Source organism: Ovis aries, chromosome 7 (genome assembly GCF_016772045.2).
Source record: "Ovis aries strain OAR_USU_Benz2616 breed Rambouillet chromosome 7, ARS-UI_Ramb_v3.0, whole genome shotgun sequence".
NCBI classification, from domain to species: Eukaryota; Metazoa; Chordata; class Mammalia; order Artiodactyla; family Bovidae; genus Ovis; species Ovis aries.
In genome coordinates, this window is record NC_056060.1 from 7,979,558 (window position 1) to 7,993,541 (window position 13,984).

At 43.1% G+C, this 13,984-nt stretch overlaps 1 pseudogene; it reads left to right on the forward strand.

Moving 5' to 3' along the window:
- The first annotated feature begins 11,986 nt into the window (after positions 1–11,986).
- On the forward strand, positions 11,987–12,411 carry LOC101110942 (protein MIX23-like; annotated as a pseudogene).
- The last annotated feature ends 1,573 nt before the right edge of the window (positions 12,412–13,984 follow it).

Consider the following 13,984-nt stretch of genomic DNA (forward strand, 5'->3'; position numbering starts at 1 on the left):
ACAGTCCATAGGGTCACACACAGTCAGACACCACTGAACCGACTTAGCATGCACGCACTGCTAGGTTTCCCTTAACCAAGAGCTGGTGAAGAGCCCCAGGGACTAGCGGTTAAGGAAAGCTGTTACATCCCAGGCCCAAAGCAGGTTGGGGGTAAAGGGCGGATACACAGACATTCTCTCCCCACACCTTGACCTCTGCTGGTGCCTCCCATTGCTCCTGATTTTAACCTGCACCCCAAGGTCAAGGGAACCTGCGTGATATAGCCCATAAAGTTGAGTTTCTTGGGGCACAGAGAGTGGAACTGGAAGGGAAAAAGAAAAGTACAATTTCTACCAAAAGCTTTGGTAGTTAATTACAAAACTTTCTGTGTCTCTCTTTTTTTTTTTTTCTCAATCCCTTCTTAGGAAAATTTAAGGTTATATCTTTGAGAGTATGTTTGGATTCCTGGGTTATGAGCATCTTGGATAGTCTGCAGTTCTTTCCTAGTGAAGAGAGAAACCAGTGTCAGAGGTTGAAACTTCAGGAAGGGTTGCTCATGAGGGATAGTCCTTTGCCGTCCAACACTCCCTGGGGCAGAGGGAGGAGGAGGAATTAAAAGCAAAATTATAAGTACCTATGAGAGCTGAAAGTCAACCCCAAATTCTGATAATGTATTTCTAAATGCATAGTCAACAGAAAAGTTATTTCAACTAACAAGAATTATTCGGCACACAGCATTTGTAAGTTAACACATGAACTCAAGTTCCTGAGGCCTGGAGTCTGCCTAGTATTTCAGGAATGGATCTATTGAATGAAGTCAGCTCAGGTCACGGTCACCAGAAAATGGGATCCGTCCTCAAACCAGAGAATGACCTTTAAGCTCTTCCATTGTCATTTTTTAAAACTATGCTTGAAACCAAAAACATTTGAATTTTCTTAACCCAAAAAAGTATGTTTTTTTCCACCAAGTCAAAAATAGGATTTTAAAGGAAGTGGAATACTTGACTGTTAAATATACACAAGGAAAATTTGAGGTTACAGTTCTTGATTTAAGAAATGAAGAGAAATGTCAGTATGTCCTTCAGGAAGTCTTAAGCTATGGGAGCAAAATGGAAAAACTGAAGCAATGGTTTTGAGGAAGTTTTTCCCTGAGGCCTGGGCCTTTCCACTGGTAGCCTCTCACCTAGGTGCCATCATGAACTTAACTGGGAAAATAGTCACAAACAGTAGTTTCCTGGCAGAACTGGCATAGCTTTGTGTCAAAACTGCTAGAATAAATGTGCATGGAGAATAGTTAACCACAGGATGCACTGAGTGTGGTTTATGAAGGAGTTGCATTCAGGAAGCTGTGACCTGAGCAGAGAGGAGAAATGCTCTAGTTCTGTGATTCTCACTCCCTGAGGCCCTTTCAGAATATGCACCCGGTCAGAACTGTCTTGATATACTAAGATAACGTTTTGGTCTGATTCTCTCACAAGTATCAGTTCAATTAAGTCGCTTAGTTGTGTCCAACTCTTTGCGACCCCATGAATCGCAGCACGCCAGGCCTTCCTGTCCATCACCAACTCCCAGAGTTCACCCAAACTCATGTGCATCAAGTCGGTGATGCCATCCACCCATCTCATCCGCTGTCGTCCCCTTCTCTTCCTGCCCCCAATCCCTCCCAGCATCAGGGTCTTTTCCAATGAGTCAACTCTTCACATGAGTTGGCCAAAGTTTTGGAGTTTCAGCCTCAACATCAGTCCATGCAATGAACACCCAAGACTAGTCTCCTTTAGGATGGACTGGTTGGATCTCCTTGCAGTCCAAGGGACTTGCAAGAGTCTTCTCTAGCACCACAGTTCAAAAGCATCAATTCTTCAGCACTCAGCCTTCTTCACAGTCCAACTCTCACAGCCATACATGACCACTGGAAAACCATAGCCTTGACTAGACGGACCTTTGTTAGCAAAGTAATATCTCTGCTTTTGAATATGCTATCTAGGTTGGTTATAACTTTCCTTCCAAGGAGTAAGCGTCTTTTAATTTCATGGCTGCAGTCACCATCTGCAGTGATTTTGACGCCTCCCCCCCCAAATAAAATCTGACACTGTTTCCACTGTTTCCCCATCTATTTCCCATGAAGTGATGGCACCAGATGCCATGATCTTCATTTTCTGAATGTTGAGCTTTAAGCCAACTTTTTCACTCTCCTCTTTTACTTTCATCAAGAGGCTTTTTAGTTCCTCTTCACTTTCTGCCATAAGGGTGGTGTCATCTGCATATCTGAGGTTATTGATATTTCTCCTGGCAATCTTGATTCCAGCTTGTGCTTCTTCCAGCCCAGCGTTTCTCATCATGTGCTCTGCAGAGAAGCTAAATAAGCAGGGTGACAATATACAGCCTTGACGTACTCCTTTTCCTATTTGGAACCAGTCTGTTGTTCCATGTCCAGTTCTAACTGTTGCTTCCTGAACTGCATACAGGTTTCTCAACAGGCAGGTCAGGTGGTCTGGTATTCCCATCTCTTGAAGAATTTTCCACAATTTATTGTGATCCACACAGTCAAAGGCTTTGGCATAGTCAATAAAGCAGAAATAGATGTTTTCCTGTAATTCTCTTGCTTTTTCCATGATCCAGCGGATATTGGCAATTTGATCTCTGGTTCCTCTGCCTTTTCTAAAACCAGCTTAAATATTTGGAAGTTCACGTTTCATCTATTGTTGAAGCCTGGCTTGGAGAATTTTGAGCATTACTTTACTAGCATGTGAGATGAGTACAATTGTGTGGTAGTTTGAAAATTCTTTGGCATTGCCTCTCTTTGGGATTGGAATGAAAACTGACCTTTTCCAGTCCTGTGGCCACTGCTGAGTTTTCCAAATTTGCTGGCATATTGAGTGCAGCACTTTCACAGCATCATCTTTCAGGATTTGAAATAGCTCAACTGGAATTCCATCACCTCCACTAGCTTTGTTCGTAGTGATGCTTCCTAAGGCTCACTTGACTTCACATTCCAGGATGTCTGGCTCTAGGTGAGAGATCACACCATCGTGATTACCTGCGTCGTGAAGCTCTTTTTTGTACAGTTCTGTGTATTCTTGCCACCTCTTAATATCTTCTGCTTCTGTTAGGTCCATACCATTTCTGTCCTTTATCGGGCCCGTCTTTCCATGAAATGTTCCCTTGATATCTAATTTTCTTAAAGAGATCTCTAGTCTTTCTCATTCTGTTCTTTCCCTCTATTTCTTTGCATTGACTGCTGAGGAAGGCTATCTTCTCTCTCCTTGCTATTCTTTGGAACTCTGCATTCAGATGCTTATATCTTTCCTATTCTCCTTTGCTTTTCACTTCTTTTCACAGCTATTTGTAAGGCCTCCTCAAACAGCCATTTTGCTTTTTTGCATTTCTTTTCCATGGGGATGGTCTTGATCCCTGTCTCCTGTTCAATGTCACGAACCTCCGTCCACAGTTCATCAAGTACTCTATCAAATCTAGTCCCTTAAATCCATTTTTCACGTCCACTGTATAATCATAAGGGATTTGATTCAGTTCATACCTGACTGGTCTAGTGGTTTTCCCTACTTTCTTCAATTTCAGTCTGAATTTGGCAATAAGAGGTTCATGATCTGAGTCACAATCAACTCCTGGTCTTGTTTTTGCTGACTGTATAGAGCTTCTCCATCTTTGGCTGCAAAGAATGAAATCAGTCTGATTTTGGTGTGTGACCATCAGGTAATGTCCATGTGTAGAGTCTTCTCTTGTGTTGTTAGAAGAGGGTGTTTGCTATGACCAGTGCGTTCTCTTGGCAAAACTCTATTAGCCTTTGCCCTGCTTTATTCCGTACTCCAAGGCCAAATTTGCCTGTTACTTTTGCATTCCAGTCCCCTATAATGAAAAGGACATCTTTTGTGTGTGTTAGTTCTAAAAGGTCTTGTAGGTCTTCATAGAACTGTTCAACTTCAGCTTCTTCAGTGTTACTGGTTGGGGCATAGGCTTGGATCACCGTGATATTGAATGGTTTGCCTTGCAAATGTACAGAAATCATTCTGTTGAGATTGCATCCAAGTACGGCATTTTGGACTCTTTTGTTGACCGTGATGTATACTCCATTTCTTCTAAGGGATTCCTGTCCGCAGTAGTAGATATAATGGTCATCTGAGTTAAATTCACCCATTCCAGTCCATTTTCGTTCACTGATTCCTAGAATGTAGATGTTCACTCTTGCCATCTCCTGTTTGACCATTTCCAATTTGCCTTGATTCATGGACCTAACATTCCAGGTTCCTATGCAATATTGCTCTTTACAGCATCGGGTCTTGCTTCTAGTACCAATCACATCCACAACTGGGTATTGGTTTTGCTTTGGCTCCATCCCTTCATTCTTTCTGGAGTTATTTCTCCACTGATCTCCAGTAGCATATTGGGCACCTACCGACCTGGGGAGTTCCTCTTTCAGTATCCTATCATTTTGCCTTTTCATATTGTTCATGGGGTTCTCAAGGCAAGAATACTGAAGTGGTTTGCCATTCCCTTCTCCAGTGGACCACATTCTGTCAGACCTCTGTCAGACCATGACCTGTCCATCTTGGGTGGCCCCACATGGCATGGCTTAGTTTCATTGAATTAGACAAGGCTGTGGTCCGTGTGATCAGATTGGCTAGTTTTCTGTGATTATGGTTTCAGCGTGTCTGCCCTCTGATGCCCTCTCGCAACACCTACTGTCTCACTTGGGTTTCTCTTACCTTGGACCTGGGGTATCTGCTCCAGCAAAGCACAGCCGCTGCTCCTTACCTGGGACAAGCTCACCCCTCCTGACCCTGAACGTGGAGTAGCTCCTCTCAGCCCTCCTGCGCCCATGCAGCCACCACTCCTTGGACGTGGGGTTGCTCCTCTCCAGAGGCCAGGTGACATGTGATTACATGCCAGATTGAATGCAGAAGCAAGATATGAAAATCTGACCCTTCTATCAAGCCAGCTGTTAAAGAGATTTGCCGAAATAAAAACCAAGGTAACTCCTCATTAAATCATTGTTTGGGGGAAATTTTTTATTTGTAAAAAAATATGATATTTATGTTAACATGTAATGGATTTGTCATTATATTTTAAATTATTTTTATTGACATATAGTTGATTTATAATGTTAGTTTCTGATGTACAGCAAAATGATTCAGTTATACATATATACATATTACTATTTTTCAGATTCCTTCCATTGTAGATTGTTACAAGATGTTGAATATAGTTCCCTATGCTATACATTAAGACCTTGTTATTTATTTTATATTTGATAGTTTGTATCTGTTAATCCCAAATTTACCACCCCACAACTTCTTTCCATGTTGGTAACCATAAATTTGTTTTCTATGTAAGCCTGTTTCTGTTCATAAATAAGTTCATTTGTATAATTCTTTTTAGATTTCACATTAAAGTGATGTATTTGTCTTTAGCTGACTTAGTATGATAACCTCTAGTTTTATCCATGTTGCTGCAAATGGCATGATTTCATTCCTTTTTATGGCTGAGCAATGGGTTTGTTGTTATTTTTAATGGAAGCATTTTCAAAAATTCTCCATTTTAATGTCTAAAATGTAAATAGAATCTGTGGTTAGCTGCTAAACCCAATGTCCCAAAAAAAGAAAAAAGATTCTGATAGTTATTAATAGCATTTGCCAATTTCCATGGTATAAATATTCCTTTGGTGGCCAATGTTAAGCTTCCAGTGTTTTAACAGTTGGCTTGAAAAATTCCTGAATGTTGCATTCTTGTGAACTGGTACCAGCAGACTCCAGCACACTACTGGATATAACCTACATGAAAAAAAAAAAAAAAAAAAAAGCCAAAACCTCTTTGAATTGAAGTGAAGTGAAGTTGCTCAGTCGTGTCCGACTCTTTGCAACCCCGTGGACTGTAGGGTCCTCATAATTTTTAGGCATATTAAAGTCTCAAGAGAATTTGAAAACACTGCTCTTATGCAAGAGTTCCCAACTTTGTTACCTTCAAGAAGACATAGAAACTGGTCCTATTACAAAGCACAAAGAGGTGGACAGTTGGTGTATAGCTACAGGCCATCCCATTGGGTTTCTGGCAGCCTCTCAGCTGGGAGATCAGTGTCTTGGAGCAGTAGGAACTGACTTCAGGCAGCAGAGCCCGTGTGGCTAGTGAATGAAAAGCTTCATGTGAGGCCTCGTTTCCATCAGCTGCCCACTCTGCCACCCACTGCGGCATCTCTATTAAGAGAACAGCACATGCACTCTTGGGTACTGCACACTGGTCTTCTGGACAGAAGAAGCCAGAATTAAAAAAGCAGATGCCATATTCAGCAGCATCTTGAATTCAGATAGCACAGGAGGTTTCTACCCCGTGGGCCGGTCATCACTTCAGGAAGTGACTCATGAACACTGGAGAGTTAGCTTTGAAACTGCTTTTATGGTAGCCTGAAGACATGGGGCGGTGGCAGGGCCAGCCGGGCTGTTTTACCCTTTTTTTTTGTTTAATGTTTTAATTATTTATTTGGCTGTGCCAGGTCTTCATTGCTACACAGGCTGTTCTCTAGTTGTGGTGAGTGGGGGCTACTTTCCAGTTGCTATATGAGGGCTTCCCGTGGCTGTGGCTTGTTACAGAGCATGGGCCCTAGAGCACCTGGGCTTCGGTGGTTGCAACACATGGGCTCAGTGGTTCCGGATCCCGGGCCCTAGAGCGCAGGCTCAGTAGTTGTGGTGCATGAGTTTAGTTGTTCCAAGGCACATGGGATCCTCCCAGACCAGGGATCAAGCCCACATCTGCTACGCTGGCAGGCGGATTCTTTATTCCTGAGCCACCAGGGAAGCCTTACCCATCTTCAGTTCAGTCAGTTCAGTTCAGTCGCTCAGTCATGTCCGACTCTTTGCTACCCCATCAATCGCAGCACGCCAGGCCTCCCTGTCCATCACCAACTCCCGGAATTCACTCAGACTCACGTCCATCGAGTCCGTGATGCCATCCAGCCATCTCATCCTCTGTCGTCCCCTTCTCCTTCAGCCCCCAATCCCTCCCAGCATCAGAGTCTTTTCCAATGAGTCAACTCTTCGCATGAGGTGGCCAGAGTACTGGAGTTTCAGCTTTAGCATCATTCCTTCCAAAGAAATCCCAGGGTTGATCTCCTTCAGAATGGACTGGTTGGATCTCCTTGCAGCCCAAGAGACTCTCAAGAGTCTTCTCCAACACCACAGTTCAAAAGCATCAGTTCTTCAGTGCTCAGCCTTCTTCACAGTCCAACTCTCACATCCATACATGGCTACTGGAAAAACCTTAGCCTTGACTAGATGGACCTTAGTCGGCAAAGTAATGTCTCTGCTTTTGAATATGCTATCTAGGTTGGTCATAACTTTTCTTCCAAGGAGTAAGCGTCTTTTAATTTCATGGTTGCAGTCACCATCTGCAGTGATTTTGGAGCCCAAAAAACTAAAGTCTGACACTGTTTCCACTGTTTCCCCATCTATTTCCCATGAAGTGATGGCACCAGATGCCATGATCTTTGTTTTCTGAATGTTGAGCTTTAAGCCAACTTTTTCACTCTCCTCTTTCACTTTCATCAAGAGGCTTTTTAGCTCCTCTTCACTTTCTGCCATAAGGGTGGTGTCATCTGCATATCTGAGGTTATTGATATTTCTCCCAGCAATCTTGATTCCAGCTTGTGCTTCTTCCAGTCCAGCGTTTCTCATGATGTACCCATCTTAATTACCACAAAACTGGGTCATTTTAGTGTGCTGCTGTGTCACCGAGGCAGGGATTGTCATTACTAAGAAGCGTTTAGCAGCAAGACTTCAGTCGTTTTGCGGGTGTGTGCTTTTTTTTAGTTCTACCTGTTTATTGCTACCAGCCCATCTCCTTCTGCCCCCTCATTCGTGCATGTTCAGTCACGTGACCCTGTGAACTGTAGCCCACCAGCCTCCTCTGTCCATGGAATTTTCCAGGCAAGAATATTGGAGTGGGTTGCCATTTCCTTCTCCAGTTTTCTGTTTTTGTGATATTTCATTTCTTATCTGAGATACCTAGTCGCTCTTGAAACTGGCCAAAACAAAGTTTTTTCTTAAAAATGTCTTTTTCAGTATTTCCCTCTCCTCTAGGAGCTGATTTGGGGGTTTGATCGTAAAATGTAACAGTTAAGAAGCATGGAATTTGTAGACCTCACATTTCAGAGAGTTTTGTTTGTTTGTTTTTTAAATCAATGTTGCCTTGTTAGAAGGAATTGTTAGAAACTCTAGGTCAGTTCTCATCTCTGGCTGCACAGGGCATCGCTGGAAAACTTCTAAACAATTCTAAAGGCCAGTCACTGCTCTCTGGGGGCGGGGCCTGGACATTCATATTTGCATTCAAGCCCTTTGTGGGATTCTAAATGTGTTATGCCAGAATTGACACCACTGCTTTATGAGTGCCTCTCAAATTTAACATGTATTTGGATTATCAGTAGACTCCAGGCTGATGCAGTAGGTCTGGGAGGGAACGGGGGCTGTGAGTCTAACAAGTTCCCAGGCCACGTTGACATTGCTGGTCCTTGAAACATACTTTGAGTAGCAGAGCCCTGAGATATGACCCTGAGGCAAAACTGGGCCAGCTCAGAGGTCCAGACACTCAGACAATTCAATTCTCATATCCTTGCAACCACTTTCTGGGGCAGCTTCTAATGCAGCAGTCACCTAAGTGCTTAATCAAAATTTGTTTTAGGTGATATCTATCTTGCTCCCCTTGTGAGTTCCCCCTCCCCTCCCCCCGCCAAGGGGAAAGATAGCTTAAAAGGTTCTAATCTCGTACATAAAACCGTCCCACAAGAGGCTGGGGGTTTAGAGCAGCAACTCCCGACTCCCTTTTGTAAAGATAGTCCCCGGCAGATAGCAGCAGCTCCTGGCTACCAGAAAGCAGGTGTGGCTATGCTGCTTGTCTCTGGGTCTGGCTGGAAATGGTGACCTCACGGACATACTGGGATGTTAGTCAGCCTCAGGAGTTTCCATCTTGATGGTGCTGGAATGAGCAGCTTTGGAAATCCTCAGGCAAATGAGTCAGCGCAAGGATCATCCTGATAGGAGTCAGGATTCTGTCTGTGCCTGGGAGAAAACAAAGATCTAGGAAGTTGACCTGGGGTAAATTCTCCACTGTGTGTGTGTGTGTGTGTGTGTGTGTGTGTGTGTGCTCGGTCGTGTCTGACTCCATGAGACCCCATGGACTTAGCCCTCCAGACTGCTCTGTCTGTGGGATTTTCCAGGCAAGAATACAACTGGAATGGGTTGCCATTTCCTACCCCAGGGGATCTTCCTGACCCAGGAGTTGAACCTACATCTGCTGCATTAGCAGCAGGCGGGTTCTTTACCACTAGTGCCACCCGGGAAGCTCAAATTCTCCATTATAGAAGCCCTGTTACAAGTGGATAGGGAAAAAAAATTAAAAAATACTAGATAGTGAAAGAGGAACTATAACTTTTATGGGGAAAATACTGCATCTCAGTAATAATCAAATACCTACAGTTTAAAACAGGACAACTCTGAAAAAGTGTAAGTGTTAGTTGCTCGGTTATGTCTGACTCTACGACCCCATGGACTGCAGCCCGTCAGGTTCCTCTGTCCATGGAATTCTCCAGGCAAGAATATTGGAGTGGGTTGCCATACCCTCCTCCAGGAGATCTTCCTGACCCAGGGATCAAACCCAGGTCTCCTGCGTTGCAGGTGAATTCTTTATCATCTGAGCCACCCGTGCCACAGCACTGGCACCTACCTAATTAGCAGTGGTTTTTTTTCCTGTGATAGCTGTAAACAGCCACCAAAGGAAGGATGGAAAGAAGGAAAATATAAATACCAGCAAGAGTAAGAGAATTCTGATGGACATGCTTTAGGAGAGCAGTTAGACAAAGTGCCATCATCCTTATGATGTACACAGCCTTGGACCCAGTTGCATGACTTTTGGGAAGCTGGCCTCAAGAAATAATTATAAGTAACCAAAAAATAGACTTCTAGTTTTTAAGAGCATTTTTATTTGCATATTAGTTAAAAGACTAGAAACCTGCTAGATGCCAAACCCTGGAGGACTGCTTTTCCAAAACTATTATACCCATTGAAAATGATATATATTAAGTGAAAGAGGAGAGTGGAAAAAGTTGGCTTAAAGCTCAACATTCAGAAAACGAAGATCATGGCATCTGGTCCCATCACTTCATGGGAAATAGATGGGGAAATAGTGGAAACAGTGTCAGATTTTATTTTGGGGGGCTCCAAAATCACTGCAGATGGTGACTGCAGCCATGAAATTAAAAGACACCTACTCCTTGGAAGAAAAGTTATGACCAACCTAGACAGCATATTCAAAAGCAGAGACATTACTTTGCCGACTAAGGTCCATCTAGTCAAGGCTACGGTTTTTCCTGTAGTCATGTATGGATGTGAGAGTTGGACTGTGAAGAAGGCTGAGCGCCGAAGAAGGGATGCTTTTGAACTGTGGTGTTGGAGAAGACTCTTGAGAGTCCCTTGGGCTGCAAGGAGATCCAACCAGTCCATTCTGAAGGAGATCAACCCTGGGATTTCTTTGGAAGGAATGATGCTAAAGCTGAAACTCCAGTACTTTGGCCACCTTATGCGAAGAGCTGACTCATTGGAAAAGACTTTGATGCTGGGAGGGATTGGGGGCAGGAGGAGAAGGGGATGACAGAGGATGAGATGGCTGGATGGCATCACGGACTCAATGAACGTGAGTCTGAGTGAACTCCGGGAGATGGTGATGGACAGGGAAGCCTGGCGTGCTGCGATTCATGGGATCGCAAAGAGTCGGACACGGTTGAGCCACTGAACTGAACTGAACTGAACTGAATGGTACTAAGTGCCTATAATACTTAATTTATTTAAAAAAAAAAAAGCAAGATGCAGTATGTACATGCAATATGAAACCAGAAATATGGGAAGAAAAAACAAATTCATGTGAGATCTATTAGCAAAGGCTGATAGGGAATCTACCAACATGTTTAAACTTGTGTTTGGAGAGTTGGGTTACTTTTTTCCTTTCATGAACTTACCCTTTCTTGAGTATGTGCTTGCTGCATGCTAAGTCGCTTCAGTCATGTCCGACTCTGCATCCCCATGCACTATAGCCCGCCAGGCTCCTCTGTCCACAGGATTCTCCAGGCAAGAATACTGGAGTGGGTTGCCATGCCCTCCTCCAGGGGATCTTTCTGACCCAGGGATCCAACCGGTGTCTCTTATGCCTCCTGCATTGGCAGTCGGGTTCTTTACCACTAGCGCCACCTGGGAAGCCCGAGTATGTACTACTTCTCTAACAAAAATGCAGTGCACATTAAAACAAAAGAAAAACCAAATAAACAGAAAAACAAACCCTGACACCACATTCTTAATTTTCTCCCCAAGGTACAAAGGTATTCAGAACTTCCTCTATTAGCTTTATTCTTTGTTTCAATCTACAGTAATTTTGAAGCAGACACTCTGGAGCACTTCCTAGCCACCGATTAGTATTTCGTGCTTGATATGTTGTTCAAGCAGGAGATGAAAATGTTAGAAAATTCTATCAGTCTGTACCTACATTTGACAGGTTCACACTTCTTGCATAATTATTGTGGAACCCTAGAATTCGACAAAACTTGAAAACATAAAAATGTCTTCAACCAGACTCTGAAGCCAAGAGTGTATTTATTTGTCCTCAACAGCTACCAGAACGTTCAGTACAGCATTTTGTTAACACACATAACCAGAGCTGTACTTTTTCCTCTGATAGAACCCCCCTCCCACCTCCCTTCTGATAGACTTTATACTTGTATCAAAAGGGCTGGTCATTTATTTTCCTCTAGAATTTCTCCTTCCTTATCAAGAAGCAAACATTATTTACTCATAACAAAGCAGAAACCTTTATTCTGACTGATTTTGTTGCCTAATTATGTCAGTCCTCTTATTCTTAAAAATGAATTTATATATGTAACCCATATATTATCTAGTATTTGAAAAATCTGATCAATTCTTCCATAAGCTCCTTTTTTAAAAAACGGGCTTTAGGTCCAATATGGAGGTGCCCAGTGGCAGTGTGAGCTGAGAGGAGTTTGCCCAGTTCCAGGAGTACTCAAGGTGAGGGCGATTGATGACAGAATAGCGCATGAATTAAACACCACGGTTCCAACAGGTTCCTTCCCAGGGAAAATTAATGCCAGCCAAATCTGCAAGCAACTTTGAGTCATTGATGGTGGCCTGTGTCAGCTGGGACAGAGTCATAAAAAAGTATATAGCTCAGACCTTATCAGTAGTAAAACAGCTCTGAGAAGAGACAGAAAAGAATTTGGATGGTTTAACATTATTAAAGGAAGTTAGAAAAGAACAAAGTTGAAACGGATGCAGTCAGAACTGGATGTTGAAGAGGTGGTCGATGACAGGAGCCGGAAGGTGTTTAATGAACACTGCCAAATTCACTTCAAGCCTGCAAAGAATGAATAAAAAGATACCTTTTAAAAGCTGGACCAGCTCATCTCCTAAGAGTTGAGCTTGACAGCACGGTGGACTTTCCAGGACGATTTCTGAGCCAACAGTCCAAGACTTTTGTTGATTTCAGCCCCACTTAGCCAAGACCTCACATATAAATAATTCTGATAATTATGGAGAAATCAACAGCTATTTTATACTGATTCTGTTTAAAAAAAACAAAACATGTTTTGTAACTATTAAAATAATTTTCTGACTCAGGGTAGAAACAAAAAGGGGGGCGGGGGGGGGGCTTTGTTTCTTTGACTCACTTCTGCCGTTCTTGACCCAAACTGCTGAGTCCTTAATTTTGCTTATTCCTTTTTTTTTTTTTTTTCTTTACTACCTGTCATATTAAATGATCTCCTACTTAGGGAGAATGAATCAGGCACCAAAGGCTCATGATTTCTGTACAATGAAGGCAGATGAGAACACATAGTAGTGAATACATGGTTTCTCAAAATGAGGTCCATGAACGTTATTTGAGCTGCTTATATAAGACATTTTGGGGCCGCATCTCACACCTATAATCAGTCTCTGTGATGGGACCTGGACCATTTGCATCTGAAAGAAGAGGCAGGGGTGATCCTTCTGCACCAATGCACTGAGAGCCACAGAACTGTCTCTAATCTAGTATGTTTTTGGTCAGCAAGCAGGAAAGCACAGTTTAGCTGTGAAAATGCTAAAGCTCTTCAGAATTATGCTGTAGATCAGCACGTCTATCTGCGAAGTTCCTGGACTTTCAAGATTCTCTAGATAGTCTCCCCTAGATATTGCCTCCAGACATCTGACTGTATTCACTGAAAGATTTAGCTTTTCCAATAGTTGTCTCTGTCACTGACTTTGCTTTGTATGTACGGAAATGGGTACCTCCTCCTTTAGAGATATATATAGCTCAGTGCTCTGTATTCATGTAGAATTTTTAATGCAGTTTTAAAAGCAGGGAACACTCACATGGTTCAAATTCCCAAAGAACAAGAAGGGGGGGGGGGTCCAGTGAAAATTCCCCTCCAACCCTTGTTGTTTCCTCAGAAGTCACCATAGTTAACAGCTTCTTAAGTATTGGATATGTTTACAAACAAGCTAGAAACCCCATCTGTTTTAGGGGGCAAAGGGGGAGTATACAGTAGGCTGCTTTATTTTTAAGTTGCATCTGTGGGTTTTAATATTTATTTATTTGGCTGTACCAGGTCTTAGTCATGGCCTGTGGGATCTAGTTCCCCGATTAGGGATTGAACCCAGGGCCCCCTGCATTGGGAACCCAGAGTCCCAGTCACTGGACCACCGGGGAATCCCTTGATTTGTGAGTTTTAAAAACTCCTTTTGATGTAGAGATATCAGTCGGGTACTAGTGTGTAACAAGCCACATGAGACCTCAGAGACACATAATAATAAGCATGTATTGCTCATGCTCTGGGGTCCTCAGGCAGTTATGTCAACACCTCTGGGCATCTCTTAGCTGGTGCAGGACGGCCTTCACTGGGATGACTGGGTTGACCTCCTGTGGTCCCCCACCTCTCACCTTCAAGCATGCTGCTACTGGCGCATT